This window comes from Ptychodera flava, chromosome 7, assembly GCF_041260155.1.
Source record: "Ptychodera flava strain L36383 chromosome 7, AS_Pfla_20210202, whole genome shotgun sequence".
NCBI lineage: Eukaryota > Metazoa > Hemichordata > Enteropneusta > Ptychoderidae > Ptychodera > Ptychodera flava.
In genome coordinates this window covers 42,863,210-42,886,543 of record NC_091934.1, presented here as the reverse complement: position 1 = coordinate 42,886,543, position 23,334 = coordinate 42,863,210, and the positions used below count along the sequence as shown (strand labels likewise).

The following is a 23,334-nucleotide window of genomic DNA, read 5'->3' as shown; positions in this document are numbered from 1 at the left end:
AGTATACCTACTTTTCAACTGCTTTACAAATGTTGAATTTATAGCGTTCGATTTATACTATTTTGAGAACACTGAATTGAATTAGCGAGAGAAGGACATCAGTAAACACGTGAAAATAAATGCTGTATTTACTGTTCCAGGAGGCAAAGTATCTGCCGGCTTCAATAGAAATCTGTATGTCTGGTTTTAGTCTGTGTACTTTGCATTAGAGCACAAATTTATCAGGATGTTGGAAAGCCTTTTTAAGTCCCCAGGTGTGTATGGTAGAAACACTGTGCGAGATAATTCCCATAGGAAAGGAAGTCTTGTATTATCATATATACAACCGATTTAAGGTAATAAAATTGCGTTAAATAATAATTTTCGGAAACGATTATTTCCACATCATTTCAGAGCTTCTTTCAAAACTGTCTCCTCTTCAGCTGAATGACGTTCTTCCCTCGCCGCATCGTAGACAGGAAGGTCAAAGGTGAAGAGAGCTATTACACGCGATGCGTATACAAACTTCCGATGCTATCTACATAGATTATATTGACATTTTCTCCTATATCAAATACATGCATTCATGTGATCGATCAGTGTCAATACAGTACCTATTTTTGCAGCTGCAAAGGGATTAAAACTGCATATATTAGACACAGTTCACCAATCGTATTACTTTAAATTTATAAATCTATCATAAATTTAATGCATGGTGTGATTGCTCCATACCGAACTCTATACACATATGTACATCATTGAGAAAGACAAGTGATAACGTTAATGTTTATGCAGCAGTTTACCGCTCTGGATTAAAGGAAACTAAAAGATTATAGAAATGAGCAATTTCATGACGATTTTAAAATAACATTTTCTTTACATTCTTGTACCGAATGAAATCCTTTACTGATCAAGCCAAAACACACTGAAAATAATAAATACATTAAATTTAGAATTTGAGAAATTTGTTACGATAGACAATTGTTACAATTGATTGTCTATCGTAATAATTTTTCAAATTTACAGTAAAGCGTGTTGCTCTTGTGGGCGTTAATTAAAACCGAAAACGCCAGCCATTTGTTTAAGTAGAATTCTTTCCGTTCATTTTATTGAAAAAACAATCTTACGTGCGAAGTTGAATCCTACTGATCGCAAACCAAATATTTCCTCATCAAGGTAGAGGGTTGTTCAATGGTAAGACAAATACAGCATAAGACAGAGTGTCGGATCGTGATGTATTTTGTCATGCAAAGCTTTAAGCCTATCCACATCATAGCATTCCCCACATTTTATCATTTTGGTTAAGGTAGAACGCGCCTCGGGGACAGATAGTCGGACTCTCAAACTTCTACAATTCTGATCTACCTCTTGTTGGGGGTTATTTTAAAGCTCTTGGAGAAAGGAAAACTTTAACTGTATCAGTTTTTTGAAAATTCAAAATTTAATTTTCCCCATAGAGTTAACACAGAAATCACGGCCATTTTGAATTTCAAATGTTTAGGTAGTTCCAAACTTTGCGTGTTGACCCCGATTTTTCTTGTTGTATTGTCGATTTGGTAACAGAATGGTTGAAGGTTTTATTGAGGAAAGTTAGAGCAAAAGTTTTGTCTTTCACTTTCGAAGTGCATAACAACTTAAACCTATCTACATCATCAGTTGAGTTTGTTAACTTATTATACAAACTGGGTAAATACTACTGAAGTGACGGCAATGTCGACATGATTCTCGCTTCAGATGGTGAGCTACGGTGCATGTTACGTCGCTAATCCTCTCACTTCTTTTGTGGACTGTAACCACCTTCATTTTTAAACCAGTTAAGGGATACTTAGGTCTGCTAATTCAAGTCATGTTTTATTGAACTCCCCTTAGGAATGGCTGAACCCCTGATTTTGAGCAGCTGGTCATATCGTACTGAGGATTAGCTCAAATTGCCTCATCCAAGAGACAACTATTTAACTATTCACGAAATGATAATGTTACAATAAATTATAACTCTTCTTAACTTTTGCCCCTAAAAGTTTTACTCTTGAGACCAAAGAATCGGCAATGACAATTTATACAATATTGGAAAGACAGTCAGTCATGAAAGCTAAAAGCCAGGGTCTTGCCACTACTTATACGTTGCACATACGATGTAATCTTTATGTCCTTGCTGTTCCACATACTTATTCGAGAGACTAGAAGTCTTAAATGTACAACTGTATTCAATTGCACACGTTTTGATAAATTTGCATGCGTAGCGGAATCTATGGCAACTGCATGAACATAAGTCATTCTTGTCGTTTGATGTTGTCATCTTAGACATCTTCGCGTACGTCACTCTTGATGTGCGAGTGTGTCGCAACAAAGGTTGAAGTCTGCACTTGCGTCATTTACGAATTTAAAATTGATGGACGAGTATACCCAGGAGCTCTTTGTTGTAAATTTTCACACAATCATTTCGGACTATTAGCTCAAGTTTTACAGACGAAATAAATCATCGAAGCTTTACAAAACTGCTGTTCAAAAAGATGGCATTTTCACGAATGGCAGCTTTACTTTCAATGCTGAGAACGGGTAGCGGTATAAGTCGAGAGATCAGTAGGTGAATGCTAAATGTCCGCTGGGTGTAGTAAAGAGTGCAGACTTGCAATCCGTCACCTTCGTGTCGTGTCACTGATCGATTACTTGGTGTTTGGAGTGCCACTGATCGCCCCTCTGACCGAGTTTAACATTTATCAACCTATCACACTATACCTCCTGTCTCTGTACTTTCAAAGAAAATTAGTTCAGTGCAAATGTCCCGTATATTCCTCCTAATTTAAAGGGAAACAGTCGTCAGAACTGCGCCTGTGCGAGTTTCTTGTTTACAAACAATGTATTTCGTGCACGATATATAGATGCACCTCATCATCATAGCTGCAACATTTAAATTATACGATGATAGATTATGACAGACATGTTTTAACTTTCATCAATCACCATCGTACCTTGGATACAGTGTTTATCCCGTACGACCTTTGAGAGCAGTTCCGACGACTGTATCCCTTTAACTATTGGACTTTTCTTATGTATGAAAAGTATCTCACAGCGCAGAGAAGTACCATTTAATTCTTCTGATCAAGATACAGCATACGAATTATTAAAACGATATATACGTTGGAAATGATCTTGATTTAGTATAGAATGATGAACATAGTGCTATTTTAGGGCTGACTATCACATACGCGGTTGGCTTTCAGCAGCGTGAAAAAGCCACGTAATTCTTTTCTTTCATACCACACATAATAGCTTGTCTCGTACTTGATTACGCTATGCCAAAGATCAGGAAATCGTTCACAAAGTATCTAAATTATGTATTTATGATTTATGAAGACCATATATTCAAAAGTTGATGATAAAAACGAAAGCATCGTTTGTGTTTGTGTAGTTTCTATCAATCACTTGAACTCGTGCCACACGAATGCTATTTTTGGAAAAAAGTGGTAAATATTACATTGTGTGTCTTAAGACATACGTCAGCAACTTAACGTCATAAGTGATAGTGCATCCCTAGGGTAATTTTCCATTGTGTGATATTTATGAATTTATTTCAGAATGCTATTGGGCTGGTTAAATATACATGTTGTTAGGCTCTCTGAAAAGGGTCTGTCCTAGAAGATCGAGGGAAACGGGGCCATGTTAGTCATCGACGTGATATTAGTCGTGTTAAATTGCGCTCCTCACGTTAAGTGACGAAAAAAAACCAGAAACTCGATCTTCCCGTATTTTCAATATACGTCACTGCCTGGTAACAGAGAACGCATTACTTTGTCGACTGCGGGGAAAACAAAAAGCTCTAAATTAAATTTAACCTTGATGCTGTGGCTTCCAGTGCACAGGCTTGGGAAATCGTACAGCGGTGGTATTGCGGCGCGCATGCACTTCACGTTTAATGTAACAGGAAATTGACCAAGTACAAGACGAACCTCGCCGCCTTCATGAAGAGAACACAGAATAATAAATAAGAAAGGGTGATACCCTAGGAAATTACCTCAGCAAATATTTACAGAAATGAGTCCTAGGGATTCACATAAGTTGTATTAGTAACCTTTAGAAAACAGAATCTAGCGCTCATTTTCCGTTCTCTTCTTGTTCTTTTTTGCTTACAACACTGAATTTAGCAGCTAATTACCTTTAAACGGCTCCCAACGATTACAAGAAATGTCTTATTTAACACAGGGTTCTTGGATATATTAAGTAACCTTTAAGATCTTCAGAAGAATTAAGGGAGCACTTTTGTTTTGCTGGAGTAAATCACGCTACAAATGGCGTACGATTAAGGCAGTGCAGTGGAAGGAACATATATTTCTAACGGACGGATGCTTCTGGTGTCTTTTTCTGTCATTCTGAGCCAGCCATAGTCATTTTGTGTGATACACTTACACGCCCACGCAGGTGAGATTCCTTGACAATGTTTCTCTCCTCCTAGTGAATATCAACCACGGTATTGAAAGTTTTCCTCGGTAATTGCGAAGTAGAATAATCAGTGCGGGCAAATACGACAAAATCATTTCATTGTTTCTATACAAATCGCCAAACTTTTGTGAAATGGCTTAACAAGATTAAAGGTATTTAATTTCAAAATCTGCACTGGAAACTTTTAAAACCAGGAAAACATGTGTTGATGTTATATCGCTTCGCTAAGAAACTGGGGTTATATGTCTCGCTACGTGTCAAAATCAAGTGTATATGACGCAGGTTATTACATAATTTTTGAGTATCTGATAATCTTTCCTATGCAATACATTTTGTACCTTTAAAGGATACTGTCTCCTGTTCCAATTTTGCCACAGTTACCATGGAAAGAGAAAATCTAACCGATCACAGATTTTAAGCGGATGGCCGCTTTTTAAAAACAGAGCCCTCATATGGGCATTTGAATACCAAGGAACGCCCCTTTGACCATATATGGGCATATTTAGATTACAGGTGACTGTATGCCTTTACATGTAAGTACTGGATGATTAGTTTTTATCGCACATGTACTTTTATGTATAACCGCTGAAAACCATTTGCTCCGTGTTAAAATCGCGATTGTATTTACAAGCACAAGCAATGTGGGAAGTTTTGTAACTCATATGTACAAATGGAAAGGGGCTGACAAATATATTTACATATATTCATGTCTCTACAGATAATGAGACAGACTAAATATCAGCTGTATTTTCGATTAGTCATTTTTTTCAAATGAGTACATGAGAATAAAGATTGTTATTATCAGAATTGTTTTATTTAATAAATTTGTGTTACTCCGTTGAGTCCAGTTGTACAAATATTTAAATATTCACGTTTTCAATCTTGTATGAAAAGGATATAGTGTTTGGCAATTTTACGATCCTAATATTTGATATCTGATGTCACAAATGCACGGTGTAACCATTTGTAAAGCGGGTCAATCATTCGGAAATAATCGTGAAACCACGCAAGGTAAACCACTTTGTACAAAAAGTTCCCACAATCAATCAATCAATCAATTAATCGATAAGATACTTATAATTATCATTGTGTATTCGTACTTTCAGATGTGTGGTTTAATGGAGGTTCTATTCTCCCTTATCTCATAACAACCTACACGTCCCATTTCAAATTCATCCCTTAGGCGTACATTATGATCATGGACATGCCCAGTAGGAGGTTGACCTTGATTTTCCGTTGCCTGCATTTGATAACGTTGGTTTTGATAGTATATGGTGATTTATATCCCAAATGGTGTTTTTATACATTTTCCTTCTCGAAGAATAAAAGCATGCGCACATCCCTTGTCGCAAAAATATCGTCTGTGAAACAGAGCACCTTAAGGAACACAAACATGTAGAGATGCGATATGAACTATAGCCAGGCTTTTTGTTAATTGATTAACTTCCAAAATGATGAGTTTTTTTATCTCTTAAGGCATAAGACGATCTGTACCAGATAGATTAGACGCATGCGCATAATGTAAGCGTATACTCCTGGACCAACAGGAAAAAGTTAGGTGCCTACGGTTTTTGCATTCTTGTCATCAAAACCGAAATGTGATTGAATCAAATCCGTGATCGTGAAGTCGCATCAAGTATGTAACCGATATTTCAATACATTGTGATAGTATAAGATAGTTTTTTTTCTCAAAGGTTTCACTGTCGTATCAGCCAAAGAACGGCAGTTACATTTAGCTTGTTTGCCTTTCATAGGAAGGCAAAGCTATTGGTTGAGTAAACATAACAGGATATGAGTAATGCAACACAGCCAAAATCACAAGCCCAGAAAAGACATGCTCTTCCAGTTGCCCGTTCGATCCAAATTTAAGCAGGAAGACATTGTACACCTCACATGTAACTGTCTTAAGTTTCAAGAGATGAAATTTATAGCTCACGATTTGCACGAGTGTCACTTAAATGGTTCCAGCATGTAAAATATTTGCCTATTATCATTTAGTCGATGACGTAATGTGCACATAATTATGGATAGAGCTTATAATTATTTGATAAGATGGTACATGGTACATGTCAAGATCTTGACGCATCTTAATTTTTAATCAACATGACTTTGAAGAAAAAGCGGGATCATTTTAGATTAAGATGAAGGCATGTATTGTTGAATACAGGCTGTTACTTTAAGAACCCAGTGACGAGTAATGGGAACTATTTTTGACTCATTTTTATCCTGTCGAGAACGCATCAATGAAGTCTTGCAATTGCCCAGTAGCTGTACGGAACATGTCCGTTGTGAACAATGACGGTAAAAGGCCATTTCGTACGACTTCCAGGTCTTTCGATGAATGAATAGCTCTTTACGAATGTTTAATCCAAAAATAGCCTCTTCAGTGGACGTCGTGTGTATATCTGAAATGAGACCTATACGGTGTATTGTTGTAGGAAAGACATCGGAATTAACCTGCAGTGTATGAGTAGCAACGTGAGTTAAAACAATCATGAACGACTTCTTTCATTTTTCAGTTTCTTATCAGATTCAATCAACGTTAGTACTATAAAATATTCACTTTTCCTTCATTTAAGGTAGTATGCGCCACGAAAGTATAAGACTTAACTTTCGCTCAAATTTTCCTCAACGAATCTTTCAATCATTCACTTTCAAAGTCAAGAATAAAAATTGGGGTCGCCGTGCAAATTTTGGTACTAGAGAAACAAATTACCCAAGATTTACCGGTATTTGAAACTCAAAATGGCCGGCATTTTTGTGTTAACTCTATGAAAAAATTTTGAAACATTAAGACTGTAGAAAGTTTTCTTACACCAAGAGCTTTAAAATAAACCCCCACAAGTGGTAGATCAGAAAAGAATTGTAAAAGTTAGAGAGTCGAAATATCTGTCCCGGAGGCGCGTTCTGCTAAACGTAGTAAAAGAAAAATATTCACAACGGAATCAAATTACCATTTATCCTCCATTGTCAAGTTTAACATGTCTAAATCAACAGCTGCACAGCAACCGTTTAGTCCCTTTAGGCTCCATTAATATTCAAATATTTCAGCCAGAGAAACGTCGTTTGTACTGTGCAGGAAATGATACTTGACGTTAGGAATCTATACTCTCTACCAATATCAGAGTCACTTGCAGTTATAAATAGAATACTACAGTTAAGTGATTATGTTTCAGATTAGTCATTCAGTGGTATGGCATTCCAGAATTAATTGTTTATCAAGTCACGATTGGGCTTGGCATTCGGAGTTAATGGACTGACCTTCCTGTCGACGACAACGAAACAATATTTTCTTGCCCTGATCAAATATTTCATTATTTGTAGTACTTTGGCGAGTTATCTTTAAGCAACAGCTGATAGCAAACTGTGTAAAACATGTCAGCGGTGTAAGCTTATTTGTGTTTGGAAATGTATATCTACGAAGTTTTGTCTTTCAACAAAGTAGTGGCAAGAAAATCCTAAGCCTTATCCAACCTTACACTAGCTAGCTAATCCAACCTTACACTAGCTAGCTAATCCAACCTTACACTAGCTAGCTAATCCAACCTTACACTAGCTAGCTAATCCAACCTTACACTAGCTAGCTAATCCAACCTTACACTAGCTAGCTAATCCAACCTTACACTAGCTAGCTAATCCAACCTTACACTAGCTAGCTAATCCAACCTTACACTAGCTAGCTAATCCAACCTTACACTAGCTAGCTAATCCAACCTTACACTAGCTAGCTAATCCAACCTTACACTAGCTAGCTAATCCAACCTTACACTAGCTAGCTAATCCAACCTTACACTAGCTAGCTAATCCAACCTTACACTAGCTAGCTAATCCAACCTTACACTAGCTAGCTAATCCAACCTTACACTAGCTAGCTAATCCACCTCAAATATAATAATAATTGGTTCTTATATAGTGCACGTATCCACAAGTTCATGTCCTCAAGGCCCTTTATAACTATTATTGCCCCTGGTTAGTGGACCTAATTTTGATACAAATGATACCACTCAACTCCCTTGGGAGCAAACAACAGCTCACATGTGCAGCCAATCAGCACAGCAGAGCTAGACGCACACATTACAACCACTGTCCTACCAGGTACCCATCACTCCTGCGTAGGGAGAAAGCAATGAGGAATAAAGTGCCTTGCTCAAGGACACAACACCATGGCCATGCCGGGGCTCGAACTCGCCACTGGCCCATGATGCCTCTTAAAATAAAATATAAGATTATTCATATTCCTATTTAACTGAAAATCTGTTCAAAGTACTCGCTTAATATATTACTCAGCTTATATTTTCTAGTATTTTCTTGCCATTCAATCTCATATTATTCATTTTAAATCCTGTTTCGCTATTTCCATTCTTGCAGGTCCAACTCCACCCAAAAACATCAAAAGTGTTATGCTACGATGTGATTTCAATGGGTTAATTAACATGCACGTACTGCGAGATTTGCCAGTTTTAAGTCGTTCACCACCATCATGTCAAAAATTTTAAAGAACTGTATTATTTTGGTTTGACTTTCATTTGTTAATTTGTTGATGCTGAGTAACTTTGCGGTACGAGTCAGTGTCTTCGATATGAAGATTTTATACGGGCGCCATCACTCTTTATTTGACGAATGAATAATGCATCAAGCGGTCTCAGCAAGGCTCGTGTCATCCGAAAATGAACACCTGTAAAATTTAAAATTACATGATTTCCCCTCATCTACTCCTAAAGAAATGCGTCATTATCAGAAACAACGTAGATACTTACTTGCACGCCACTGATTACTCCAATCTACTCATCAATGTGCAATCTTTTCCTTGTCCCGATAAGTTTACACTCGGCCTAAATCCATGTGTAATTAGAAAGGACAAAAGTCAGCATGAACTTTGACCCATACATCAATCATACTACATACTTCAAACACAGTATGCAATAACGCTCTAAATTTACACGCCAAGGGGCTATAATTCGACACGTACTACATGCAAACAGTAACTGATCAGTGTATGTATTAAAAGGGGTTCAATATGCTAGCACTATTCGCGTACAAGTATTTACATGATACAGTAGATTGTAGTGGTTGACCAACCAGGAAATAGTGGGAAAATGCCAAGGGGGTCCATTTGATGACTGTATTACGGTGGGGTTAAGGTCACAGATTGGTTTTGAGTAGTAACATGGTAATCCCAGGAAATTGACACTGCATTTAATAACTTGAAATCTACTACATACTTAGGCCACTATGCGAGTGTTTTCTCGAATGTAAGTAAATGTGTACTTTACATGTGCAAAGTTAATCAGTTTGATGACGTATGCACGATTTCTACGTCTTAAATGGTTTTATTTAACGTTGACTTCTGCTGTAAATATTCCCACGTGCCTTCCATAGATACAGTCAATGTCAACAAGCACTAATGCCAGACTGTTGCTTGCACTGTCGCTTGAATACATGTTTCTTGCGGTGTGTTTAAGGCAGACTCACTTTTACAGTTACAGTACCAATGATTTTGACGATGAGATACAGCTGGATATTGATACACTACCTAATTAGGTTTGTCAGTTTGCTTTCCAATTTACCCTTTAGTGGTCAACTTTTACAACTTTACGCCAACATCAGACAGACTAAAACAGCAGGTGACGCAGCAAGATGTCTGTAAACTAATTTACTATGTAGTATGTTTATATCTTTACAGCAGCTATCAGTTTCAATGTGGACACACACAGAGAATGGTTGCCTTTTTTTTACAAGCAGTTCCAATTCACGGAGAGGTGGTAAAAGAACGAGGTTACTGCAAATTTAGACTCAGAGGACAGTGTTCTTTGTAGTTGAATATCAATAAAGTTCATGACTTCAAAAATAATAGTGATGTGTAAAATGAACAAACTTTACTTTGGTTATCAACAAATGAATGACACCACATTTCTTTCAGATCGATTTGTGTTGTGAGTTTTAGATTTTGTTTGAAGTCATGAACTTAATGATATTCAACTACAAAGAACACTGTCCTCCGGGTCAAAATTTGCAGTAACCTCGTTCTTTTACCACCTCTCCGTGAATGTGAACTGCTTGTAAAACTTTGCAACCAGTCTCTCTGTGTGTCACCATTGAAACTGATAGCTGCTGTAAAGAATATAAACATACTACATTGTAAATCAGTTTACAGACATCTTGCTGCGTCACCTGCTGTTTTAGTCTGTCTGATGTTGGCGCAAAGTTGTAAAAGTTGACCACTAAAAGGGTAAATTGGAAAGCAAACTGACAACCTAATTAGGTAGTGTATCAATATCCAGCTGTACTCATCGTCAAAATCATTGGTACTGTAACTGTAACAAGTCTTTACTGATACGGGTTACGTTTCCACAGGATAGCGAATATACAAACAACAAAATATTTAAACTGGAATGACCTCTGCGAAGGTCAGACTCAATAGTACCTAACAGATGAACCAGAATTTCCTTATCATCGAAAATTTTAAAAAATTTCAAAAAACCTATGTAAGATTCGTAAATTGATTGCAACATTTTGTTTACGATAGAAATCAATATTTAATGGTCTAGTTGTTCGGTTTTATTTGCTTTACTTGCTGTGGTTCAATAAAACTATCTAACGTACTTGATATCGGTTCATAAATCTATATATACATAACTTCGTTTTCGAGGTTTCGCATTAATTATCATAAATTATCATCTATAGGTAAAATTATCGCAAGGTACAAAAATAGCCTTGTCATTATTATAAAGGGTAGCTTTGACAATCCGATAAAACATGGAAACCGTTCATCTTGAGAACAGCTTCTTTGTAAAACGATGGTTTGCTCGGAGCATGGTTCATAACAAACATTTAATTCTGACAAGCAGTACTTGTGTCTGTTTTTGTGCCATCGTACACCTATCTAAGGCTGTATAACGAAGTTGAGATATGAATGCATGTATTGCAGCGAGTAATGCTTATTGTGTATATGTTAACTTTTTAGGAAACTCTTATGAACATTGTTGTACATTTTGTTTGCCGATGACCAGTTTCTTCCAAATGCATGATTGTCAAGATCTGTCTACCTCTGCGTGCGTAATGATGTGATTCGTCAATGGCGGCAGCAGATCTAATGTAGCGCCAACATTTTGTCTCCTATGACGTTTGCTCTGCAAAGAAAACATTAAACGTGATTCCGTGCCGTCTTAGATATAAACACAGAGCCGTAGTTCATTCTCTAATGCATTGGAAAAGCATGTTTAATGAGGCAAAACAAATACTAATGTATGTGCAATCTGCTCACCAAGTAAAATATAAGGTGACACAAAAACAAATGGTATAATCAATTACTTGATCGGGCAAAGCTGTGTTCCATTAACACTGCAACAACGCTCTTCCTCTAATTTTCTTTTCAGTCTGCCCGACTCACCCTTTCTTGCATCCCCTGCTGTCTCTCTCTCTTATCTTTCTCTCTCTCTCTCTCTCTCTCTCTCTCTCTCTCTCTCTCTCTCTCTCTCTCTCTCTCTCTCATTCTTCTTTGTCTGCGGAACAAGTTACAAGTATGTTTTCAAACACCTAAAAGCCATTGAGCACGGTAAACATTCGTCGAGAAATTTTTCTAGCCTCTCTGACGCGATGTATACATGTCACTAAACGAGCAACAAAGCTGACCTAGATATTCGCTGTGAAAACTGACAGCAGTCAATAAGCCCCTCGATGGAAACGACCATTACGATCATTAAATATCTGTCGACATCAGATACAATGGTTGTGTTGTCGATCAAGCTTCATCTGAATGAAGCATTTTCCCAGAACAGCTACTGACAACTGCGCAACAAAAAGGTATTTTAATGACAGAGCGAAGTCGTTAGAAGTGGCATTCTGCCGCTCAAAATTGAAATTGGTTGGCTTTCTGTTTAGCCCTGAGAGACATCTCCCAAGCCGCTTGTGTGAATAAAACAACAACTTTTTTAAGTGACGCCGAGCAAGATGCACTCCATAGATTTGAAAGACAGAGAAACATGGCGAAATTGTATTTTGTTAACATCATAGGGGTTCCTGAAAATCCTAACACTAGCCTTCAGGTCAACAAATTACTAGCTTCTGCTTTACCCCTTGGCGTTCGTGAGATGTGAATAGTCACTTGAATCATTCAAACTGTCATCCTAGACATCAATTTTCCACAACATTGAGCCTTTCAGTCCGATGATTTGTCCTTATTGTACTCGCAAACTGAAAGGCGTTCTATTTCGTGATGTTGAGGTAATGGGGAAACCCTACATTAGGATACAATGGAAAGTTAAAGTTTTACGTGAGGTGGACCAAATGTTCTGATGCTAATCAACAAATTCATCGTTTGACGACGGTCGAGAAACCGCGCAAACAGTCATATATCTTCACCGTATTTCACGGGGGATTGTGAACATCCACTGTGTATTGCCTAAATTTATGAATACTTTTCGAAATCCTAGGACTCAAATTAGAAACGTCATATAGAATCAGCAATGCCATTGGTGACTTTTAAAGGTATACAGTCACCTGCAATCTAAATATGCCATATATGGTCACAGGAGCGTTCCCTGATATTCAAAAAGCCCATGTGAGGGCGCTGTTTTTAAAAGCGGCCACCCGCTTAAAGTCTGTGATTGGTTAGATTTTCTCTTTCTGTAGTAACTGAGGCAAATTTGGAACAGGTGACAGTATACCTTTAAAGGTACAAAATGTATGGCAAAGGAAAGATTTTCAGATACTCAAAAATTATGTAATAACCTGCGTCATATACACTTGATTTTGACACGTAGCGCGACATATAACCCCAGTTTCTTGGCGAGGCGATATAACATCAACACATGTTTTCCTGGTATTTAAAAGTTCCCTGTGCAGATTTTGAAATTAAGCGACCGTTGGTGTACGGAAATTCAGCTCCGAGTATTTACGAATAGGTAGCGTGCATACACCGCTTTGACAATTGAAATAAAGCAAAAGACAAAAGTTACAACACTGCCTTGGCAAGGCACCAAATATATATTCTAATAATGCCATTTTACAAACAAAATTTCACAAATTTTACACTTCTATTTTTTATGTTCTGATCATTCAATTTTTCCGGCGCCGAATTTTCCTGTTATCTTGTTTCAACATTTATCTATCCGTTTTATCACTGGGATATTAATATTTTTGACGGATACGGATGATAAAGTAGATCCACATGAGTGACGTAGAGGTAATAGGTAGTGATGGTGCACATATATGTGTATGTTTTCACCTATGAATATTGTTTGCTGAATAAGCCATATGCTCATTTCGTGTCGTGATTCGGCAGAACACGTCATTTGGCGAGAAAATAGATACGTCTAGTCCAACTAACTCTAAAATTACGTCAGACAGCATTTTTAAGGACTGTTCCTCAAGGGAAATTGTCTTTGAAAAAGTGCCCCGGTCACATAACCATACTTGGTGTTGTCTACAGCTTTGAAAGACAACGGGCGGTAACCAGTGCGACGTTCGCCCTGGCAACGTTTTCGACTTAAACAGCAAGGTTTTCCATTACAACAGCATAGGAGCTTGAATAACTCATTGGCAACAGAGATTTAAGTGCAGGCGAGGACATTATTCGGCATGGTAAGGAAATTTGTGCATTTTGTTGTGAAGATATTGACAGTTTTATCACCGCTCTGCAGAACTCGCCCAGTAAACTTCTCATATTATTTGCATGGACATCAAAGCACAACTACAACAGTAACGTGAAAAAAATCATACTGCATGTTGAGCATGTGGAGTGTTATAAACATCAATAACTTGGCCTGCATTCAGCATAGTGATGTTGGTAGCGCACGCTCCTCAGGGCATAGACAGTGGTTCGGCTCCTATGTCTGAGTTCGGGATATATATATATATATATATATATATATATATATATATATATATATATATATATATATATATATATAATATATATATATATATATATATATATATGTACCTCATAGCAAAGTAATATGGGTGTTAGACCTATATGTCTGCGCTCAAGCATGCAATGTGTGAATGACAAATATAATTCATTGCATATATATGCATTGCACACATGCATCCTGACGAGTAGGCGACACATGGATAATAGTCTCAAAGGTAAAACATGGAGCCGCGAGTCCAACACATACAGAACTCTACAAACATTCAATGTTCTAATGTACATACTTCAAAGTCATCTTTAATAATTGATGGTGATGGCCGCATCACTTAAAACTACTTAAGTTAAATTGACACTTTCGCCGCTGTTTCAGTTTATTGCCTCTCTTACTAACATTCAAAATACAACTGGAAGCAACCACGGGCCGTTTCCACTTTTCAGGCAACTGTCGATTGCCCAACAGACGTCTCAGGGCTTTCTGATCATTTTTTGTAACTATCAGACGTGATGTCGTTTGATCACAAATTTACTTGCTCGGAGTTAGCGGCACTAATATGACGTGTGATGAGACGCCGTACATAGTTATTGCCAATGTGATGTATTGCTTTAGACAGAGCATTCCAGATTCTAGGCCATACACTCAAAACAATGAATGTTATTTTAAAAGCGTCACTGTACTATATTTCTCTGTACAGCTCACATCACATCGTTTTGCATAAAGATATTGAAAACACTGTGTTAACACATCTGTTCATTTTGACTGCTTCTTCAGATTGCAATGATGAAATATTCTATTGATTATGTTAAAAAAACAAATTGATACCCGTTTTGTGCTTTTTAAGGTTTCCGTAACATCGCGTGCTTTTTTAATCTCAAAAAAGTCAAACAAGATAATTACATTTCAACCAATTTATTTTACAAACTATCCAGAGTAGAGTTAGCACTTGTTTACTTTAGGAACAGCCGCCTTTTCCAGCATTAATGTATTCTTTTGTATCTTATTCTCATAGTTAAAGGACCCACCATTACTATTTGTAAGAGCGAGCTGGTTTATCACATTTTGAAATCGATTTTTAACTAAATTATTGAAATAACAAAAATTGATATTTCCGTTTACGTCAACGTTGACGTCACGCTGCATATCTTAACTATCAGCAACACGAAGCAGAAAGGTTTCGTGCGGACCAGAACGTGTCTGAAATATCACTTTCTTTCCCTTGTACATACATAGATACGTAGATACATACATAGATGCGTAGATACATACGTACACAGACACACAGGCACAGGCACATATATACACCAGCACGCGCACACACACACACACACACACACACACACATATATATATATATAGAGAGAGAGAGAGAGAGAGAGAGAGAGAGAGAGAGAGGAGAGAGAGAGAGGAGAGAGAGAGAGAGAAACACGCAACACACTCGACCTCGACTTTGTCAGGTATCATAGTATGTAAATATATATGTATAAATATGCAAATTTGACTGTTTTGACGGGTACGCTTTGTTTTTATTTCGGGGTATCTTTTGTTTAACTGTGATCTGAGACTGTTCATGAGGTTAAATTTGCCGGCTATGATTTGCAGGGAAAATAATAAACGTGTCAATCTGCTTAATCTGTCAAATAATTAATATCGTAATATCAATTACTTTGAAAAACAATTTCATTGGATGAACACGATTTGATGCAAAGGATGATCGTTTTCACCTGACGTTTGCTGGCTTTGTCAATATGTTGAATTGCAGACAGATGTGTTTCAAACTGCTGCAACAGCGTGTCTGAGTTCAAGGCTAAATGGTCACAAACGAGTTATTGCTGTTATTGATCGGTCTTCGGTCAAATGTCGCGAACAACACCGCGACTGATCGTGCTTATTTGAGTGTATACCTCGTTGTTTGAGGGTGCCGTACACAAAACATGTTTTGTCTTCAAGAGCAATTGGAAAAATAGAATAACATTAATATTCCCTGTGCAACTGTGTAAAAATTCACGTACATAAGAATGCGCACAATGGCTTGTGAACTTTGTTAACATAATGTTATGATTTTTCTCAATTTTTGTGACAATCTGTCACCACAATAAATCGATTAATCGCCGTTGATATGACACAATTTCTGTGCTTTTGTCTTGTGATCGATAGCATCAAACCAGATGTGCTACTTTCCACAGGAACCTTCGCATAGAGAGTGTGAATTGAACCATATATTTCTTTTTAATCCCGATCGCTGAATTCGAGTGGCAGAACTGTTATCTGTCATGCACGCTAATCAGTATTGGGTCATCTCCTTGGCAACGAAAGTTTCAGTCGCTCTATCTGTCAAGATAACAGAATCTGCTGTACTGTTGTTGTTGTTGTTGTTGTTGTTGTTGTTGTTGTTGTTGTCGTTGTTGTAATAGCGCACGAAAGACAATTTGTTATCATTCTTGTGTTCCAGGGTTTTTGTCTCTATGGCTACCACTCATGCCTCTGCTACACAGAAAACGCGCATTTTTATGCGCTTCTATTGAGGGCGCTGTCTGCCGTAGCAAATATGAATTCAATGCTGTAAATCGTAAAATTCTGTAAATTATACTTGTAGCTCGGCCTGTGAAACTATTGTGTATACAAATTGCGATGTAAATATAATCACCACCTGTAGGAGTTTGCCATTTTCAGGTCAAAATGGCCGCCAGTCTGAGGTCAACGTGCTCAGTTCAAATTTACGTAAGAGTTTAGGAAACGCTGTTTATTGCTAACATTATCAAACAGGTATTCTTTCATCGACCGACATGAGTCTCCAATGACCCTCACTGGGTGATTTCTTCGCCTGTTGGAGCCCCTTGGCCTCCACTAAATGAACCAAGAATGCAGAATACCGGCATTTGATTTGATATTCAGAGTACACTAACTTCCTTCATTTGTATACAAACATACATGTGCTACAGGGCCTGTGAAAGATGTGTATACGTGATAAATCGAGTTTTATTTTCCGAAAAATTGGGAGACGTGTGGCTAAATTGTGCATGCACTTCTACAAGAAAGAGAAAACACTAAGTCGAGCAAAATTTATGAAGTTTTTCATAATTTCGTGGTCCATTGAATAATCGTAAAATACATGAAGATGCATAAAAAGTATATGTACATCAACAGATATCGGTATATTTAACCCTTTCACCACCATGGTTTAGCCCAAACACATTGTTATCAATAGTCAATGTGGACCTGTTTACAGGGAATTGGGGGTGAACAGGTTAAATGTGGGACGTTGGCTTGGTCTTTGGTCCTCTGTGCCTTTTTTTCGATGACAGTTAGTGCAAGGCGATTGGATCTATTCTATATTATTGATGTTATATAAAAAAGTCTTTATTCTCTTTTTTCGCTTCCTTGACAAAAATTATCTAAAATCTTATTCGCTTTACAGATTGAATGGTTGCTTTCACAAGATTCCATCGACGTTATGATAGTGCTGTTTGCGCTGCTAGCCTCAATATCGATAACAGCAGTTGACGCGGCCATGAATTGTCCAGACCACTGCACATGCGCTGTTGACGCTCCTTTTCATGCTGTGAACTGTTCGATGGTAAACACGACTGTTGACAACGGAGAGGAGAAAAACATTACTGAACAACTGGAGAGAAGTAACGTCTCTGATGTTAAGTCATTTCCGCCTGTACTAAAAACAACCAACACCTACATTGATCTGTCTTCGACCCGTTGGAACTTTATCGACGGTGAAATAGACGAACAACTGGATAAAAACGTCAGGATCTTTATCAATGTCACCAGGGCAACAGCGTTAACGCTTGACGTCGAGTGGATCGCGCGGAATAGAAAAGACCTCAGTGTAGTTATGCAGGACGTCAAAGCTTTCGAGCTATCATATCATATAGCGGGTAGTGAGAATGTCAAACGGCAGCTGCTTTCACCAGTGCCGATCAAAGACACCAGAACCGGCGACGCAAAGGCCGGAATATTTCCGCAGACGACCAAAACGTACACTATCGAAAACCTTCATCCTCGTTCCAAATTTTATATCTGCCTGACCGCGAGGATGGTGGACGGTAAACACTCAAAACAGTATTGCAAAATCGCGCACACGGACAGAGGTGACATTGAAACCATATCGAACGGTGAGATAGACCTGAAAATACAGATTGGAGTAGCTCTGGGATGTATCTTTGGTGTATTTTTACTGTCCTGCGTCTCTATGTGCGTGTGGATCTCTAAGCAACGATGCAATAGTGCCAATCAACATCCTCACACACAGTATACCAGAACGCCTGTACACCAAGTGTAAGCATCCGGAAAATGCACATTTATAAAGACATTCTCAAATTTGACCAATTTGAGGACTGAACATTAGCAATGTACAACCCCCTGATTTGATCATGATAACGGAGCATAAACGGTTATGGTTATTGTCAGAGACCGTGCATAATAAAACATCCACATAACAAACAAACAAACAAACAAACACTCTCTGCGTTAAGGATACAGAGGGGTTGACTCCGATTTCGATTGTATGCAAATGACTGTATGCCAAGGTGACACTATGGAAAAACCATGTTTATACAGGATCGTCAATCACATTTCGAAGTTTTTTCCAAATATTTATTGCTTAAAACCTGTCGGCAGTTTAAACATCCGACAACCAATTTCAGCATTTATTTACTCTTGGGGTGCTTAAATTTCATTGTTGAATTCGAACATTTCCACGCTTTATTTTAGGGGATTGCTTAAACGCCTTGAATTCCGTTTTCAATATGCACGTTGATAATCTATAGTCCCTTAGAATATATAGGAGGATCTATGTTCAGAACAAGGTGGTGCGGAATGGGTTGTCATGCTGTACCGATGAGGGCGTCATTTTGAGGGCCCGACTCGCACGGTATCTCGAAAAATATACGAACACCGACATCTCAATATGCAGTTATGTTCATAGAAAATTTTATGTTGATCTAAAAAGGCGCTTAATTCACACTACGTATGCAGATTCAGGATATTTTAATTACGCTAAATGTTCATGGTGCATTAAGAAGTCCTTGGAGACTCGTCGCGCTGACGCTTTTAATCAACAACTACAGTTAGTCGTAATTTGTTGCGTGTAGTTATTTAATTTGCAGTTGATTAAATCACTGCACATCGTTCCCTTGAGGGCGTAGATCATCAGTCGTGCATGTCCCAAATTTTCTGACTACAAGTAATTATTTCACCCGCAGGCGCTAGGCCATTTGCAGTTTCTTCTCGTAATCAGAGTGACGCGTGACCGCAAGTTTGATTTTAAAGGAGACGCCGAAGTTGCCAAGTTTACCCAAACCTTTTCACATCCATGGTTCAGTCCAAATCCATTGTTATCAATGGTGATTGTGGACTTGTTTACAAGGAATCAGGGTGATCAGATTATTGAAAATATCCAACAATCATGCAGCAATGAAGGGAGACTATATCTGAATAAACGACAAGAGGAGTTTCTATGTACGTTGCTATTTCTCTCTGACTCGATCAGTTGTTTTCACCGTAGAGAAGCTATCTCAGCTGAAGAAGTTACCCAGATCAAAGTAATTCATTTGCATTGCGAAAGATAAGAAAAGTACCAGAGCTCGAAGGCGAACTGCTGTTGTAGACGCCCTGATGCAGATATTGCGTGGTCTGATACCGCGAACATGCTAAAGTGACGAAAAAATACATTTGACAGACGTCTTCAGAACAGAAGTATAAGAAAGCTTTTTCATCCACTTTTAATTTTCATTTCGCTGTAAATGAATATACATGCTGCTCAATCCACTCACGTTATGTTGTACGTTCGGACTGAACAACACGAATGATAGAGAGGGGGCGCCCTTCAAGGTGTCTACTGTACCTTGCTGCAAATTCATACGAACAGTTTCAGAAAGTAACTTAGGCACAAGGCATGTCACGAATTCCGTTGTAAAGAAGATAGTATAATACAGACACTGGAAAAACTGTCATCACGGGTTGCACAATACAATAACATTTACCAGTAACTCCTGGAAATGACAAATAATTATCAAAATATCTACAATTCTTTCAGTATTATTGTAACTATTAGACACCGTTCACTATCTAATTCTAGGATGGTCAAAAGGTATTAACAATAAGATTTCGATTTGTACATAAGGTTTACTATGCAGTTTTACACTTAGGATTGCTAACGGTTTCACTTTATGATACCAAGATTGTCATATAGTTCTTCCAAGTAATGATATCAAGAGAAATGTGCGCCATCAGGAGGTGGTGGCTTGATAATTTAATAGTTCTATTTGTAGGTTGTGAGATTACATAGTATGTAGCAATTTGAAATTCACAAGAATTTTCTGTACAAATATAAATAGCTATTTACAATCGCAATAGCTGATGCCTGCCGGTATAGGTGGTTTGCCAACTGTTCGAAAAAGACAGGAGCAAAGTTGAAGCTAAAGATAGTGAGGTAACATTACCATGGTGTATGTTTTGACGCCGTTGAGATTGCAATATTGGAGTTTACGACGGTGATGGTGTTGCTAGTGTGAATACAATCCCTGAATTGTCGCCCAGGAAATCGTTTGAAAGGCTTATTTTGTATCGACAATTTTCAGTGTCCACATCTTATTAACTTTAAAGGACACTCCGTAGTGATAGGTTAAATTTAGGTGTTGCTGAAGACTGAGTTGAAACAAAAAGGTTTTCTTTTAGATCATTCAACATAAAAAATGATGGTGATTGCAATTTTTGCCAAACAAGCGCCCTCATACCAAAGCCGCTCGAAACATTTCGAACTTTGAATAATGATTCTTCCAAACTGGGAGTGGTCCGGAAAGCAGAAATTAGCGATTTATCGACAAAAGCCTGGTCTTTTAAGAAGGCAGTCGATCGATTTAGAAATGTACCCCCCCCCCCCCCATCTCGGCGATGTTTTTGCTGCACGGAATAACCGATGACTTCAATTACTTTGTGCGGATTTTAAAAATATGGGGGACAATATCTTTCGTAGTTTGTTTAATATCATGCGACAACAAGTGTCGATGGAACCACTCACCGAAAACCGCACAATTTATGCTGACTGGATTGTTCAAGTTAGATGTCTTCTCCTTAACTTTTGTCAGCATGTTAGATTAATACAGATTGCGGAATTCAAATTTGAAATGTTTCGAGCGCCTGTGTTGAGACTTAGTTGTGTGGAAACATTAGGTGAATATAGAGTTGCAAGAGAACATGCAAATTAAAGTAACGACATGCTTAAATCGAAACTATCTGCAGAGTTTGATAAAGTCGCTCCGTTTAATAGGTGAGATAAGTTGAGAACGGTATTTTTTAAAATTTTGTCAGGTTACTCTTTGTAACCTGACTGTAAAAATGGAAGTCACAGCTATTTTGAAAATTTAAACATATTTAGCGTTGAGGGTATCTATAAAGTCGAAATGGTCGGGTTATCATCGAAAATACCAATGTTTTGTTTCTATTCACTGTCGTATCATGGCAATCTTTCATTGACAAAAATAATAGTTTTCTCCATTAAGAGATTTTTCAGTGAAAGAGATATTGGGAGTATGTAGAAAAATTGTACAATTTATACTAAAAATCAGCAATATGGTCGGCATTCATTGGTATTCAGCCCTCGATTGCATCGTTAGCGTCATTCGGGCGTAAACTTTATATCAATTATAAGCACGGTCCGTGATGGAGGCGCGGGGCCGTCACGGTGGTGTCGGCTAATGGTTCACGCTGCGGTATGACACCTGCGTTGATGCAATCATCGCTGTCGGCCCTCTGGAGATGTTGAATTTTTCTCTGTCAAGAATTTCCTGACAAACTTTAGACCCTTTGTCTTGATCAAATTCTTAACTCTAACAAGACGTGTAAACCAATCGTGTTAGTAAATATTTCATAAATTATTGTAGACATTTACAGCAAAAGATAACAGTAAGTTTTTTTTGCGATAAAAGAGGCAAATCTGGGCGGAACAGGGAATTCTGAAATTGCGTAACTCGGGGAACTGGTAAAAAGCGTACAAGGTCAGTCTTGTACATATAACGTGTACTTTTCTTTTGCGTCAATTTTATCGTTGAAGTCTTTATTGTTAAAATTCATGTACTTCAATCGCTAGATATATCACATTTAAATAAAATCGATGACCTGTACTCTTGTCTCTTCTAACATAGTATAAATACCTCTCTCTACAATAGCATTACACATTCACACATTTGTTTCATTGTACAGTGCTTCAGGTTTAGAAAATTTATTATACTGGACCGCAACAATGAGGTCGTTCTTACGAGGACAAAATTAGACGCGTTACCACGTTTTCTGACTGTATCAACAATGAAACAGTACACACTAAATGCAAAAAATACAGTTATTTTGAGAAGGTAATAATTTTATTCAGCTATCTCAACATTGTGAGCACTTTGAGTGTGTGTGCTTTTCGCTTGACTCAAATCTGACTGTCTGAACGTAATTTTCTACTCTATTTCCCGCCTTGTTTTCTATTTCAATGCACTTTTTATTTGATATAAGTCCATGTTTGATTTCAAATTTAGATAACCGAATTACTGTTTCACGGAACTGAATGTCAGGCACAAAATTAATTGCAAGACACTGTGGCAATTGCATATAGATATTTTCATCAAGTAAAATGGAAACTTTTCTGACTTCTATAAGATGTTATAAGCAATTAATCTATTCAGGGTCATATTTTGATCGTAACCATGGCAATGACCCTTGTTGGGAATGTCTTCCCCGTGTATTACATAAAGTCAACTTATTGCTTGATCAATAAAATTCCTGTCGATTATTACGTTTAATACATATTTGCGTCTGTGTCTTACTTTAATGAATGTGCGAAATGAGTCAGTGTAGCATGGCTCATCAGTTTCACAAATCAACATGAAAGTTGGAATCCAGTTGCTTCAAAAAGCAATGGGAGGGCCCTTGAAAGTATCACACCACAAGTTTTCAGATATCTGACCTACGTGGCAGGCCGTCTGCTTTTCATACACCTCTACCTTGCAGTTGGCCAGTTCATGGGAAGGAAAGACCGTTTACATAAAGTTGA

General features: G+C 37.8%; 1 long non-coding RNA gene across 1 annotated transcript in view; it reads left to right on the top strand.

Annotated features, from left to right (window-relative positions):
* Positions 1 to 23,085, top strand: part of LOC139137614 (uncharacterized) — a 58,936-nt gene extending 35,851 nt beyond the window's left edge. The window contains exon 3 of the long non-coding RNA XR_011553417.1: positions 17,704 to 23,085. This is a non-coding gene — a long non-coding RNA (uncharacterized lncRNA). The remainder of the gene's footprint in view (positions 1 to 17,703) is intronic.
* Positions 23,086 to 23,334: the final 249 nt, after the last annotated feature.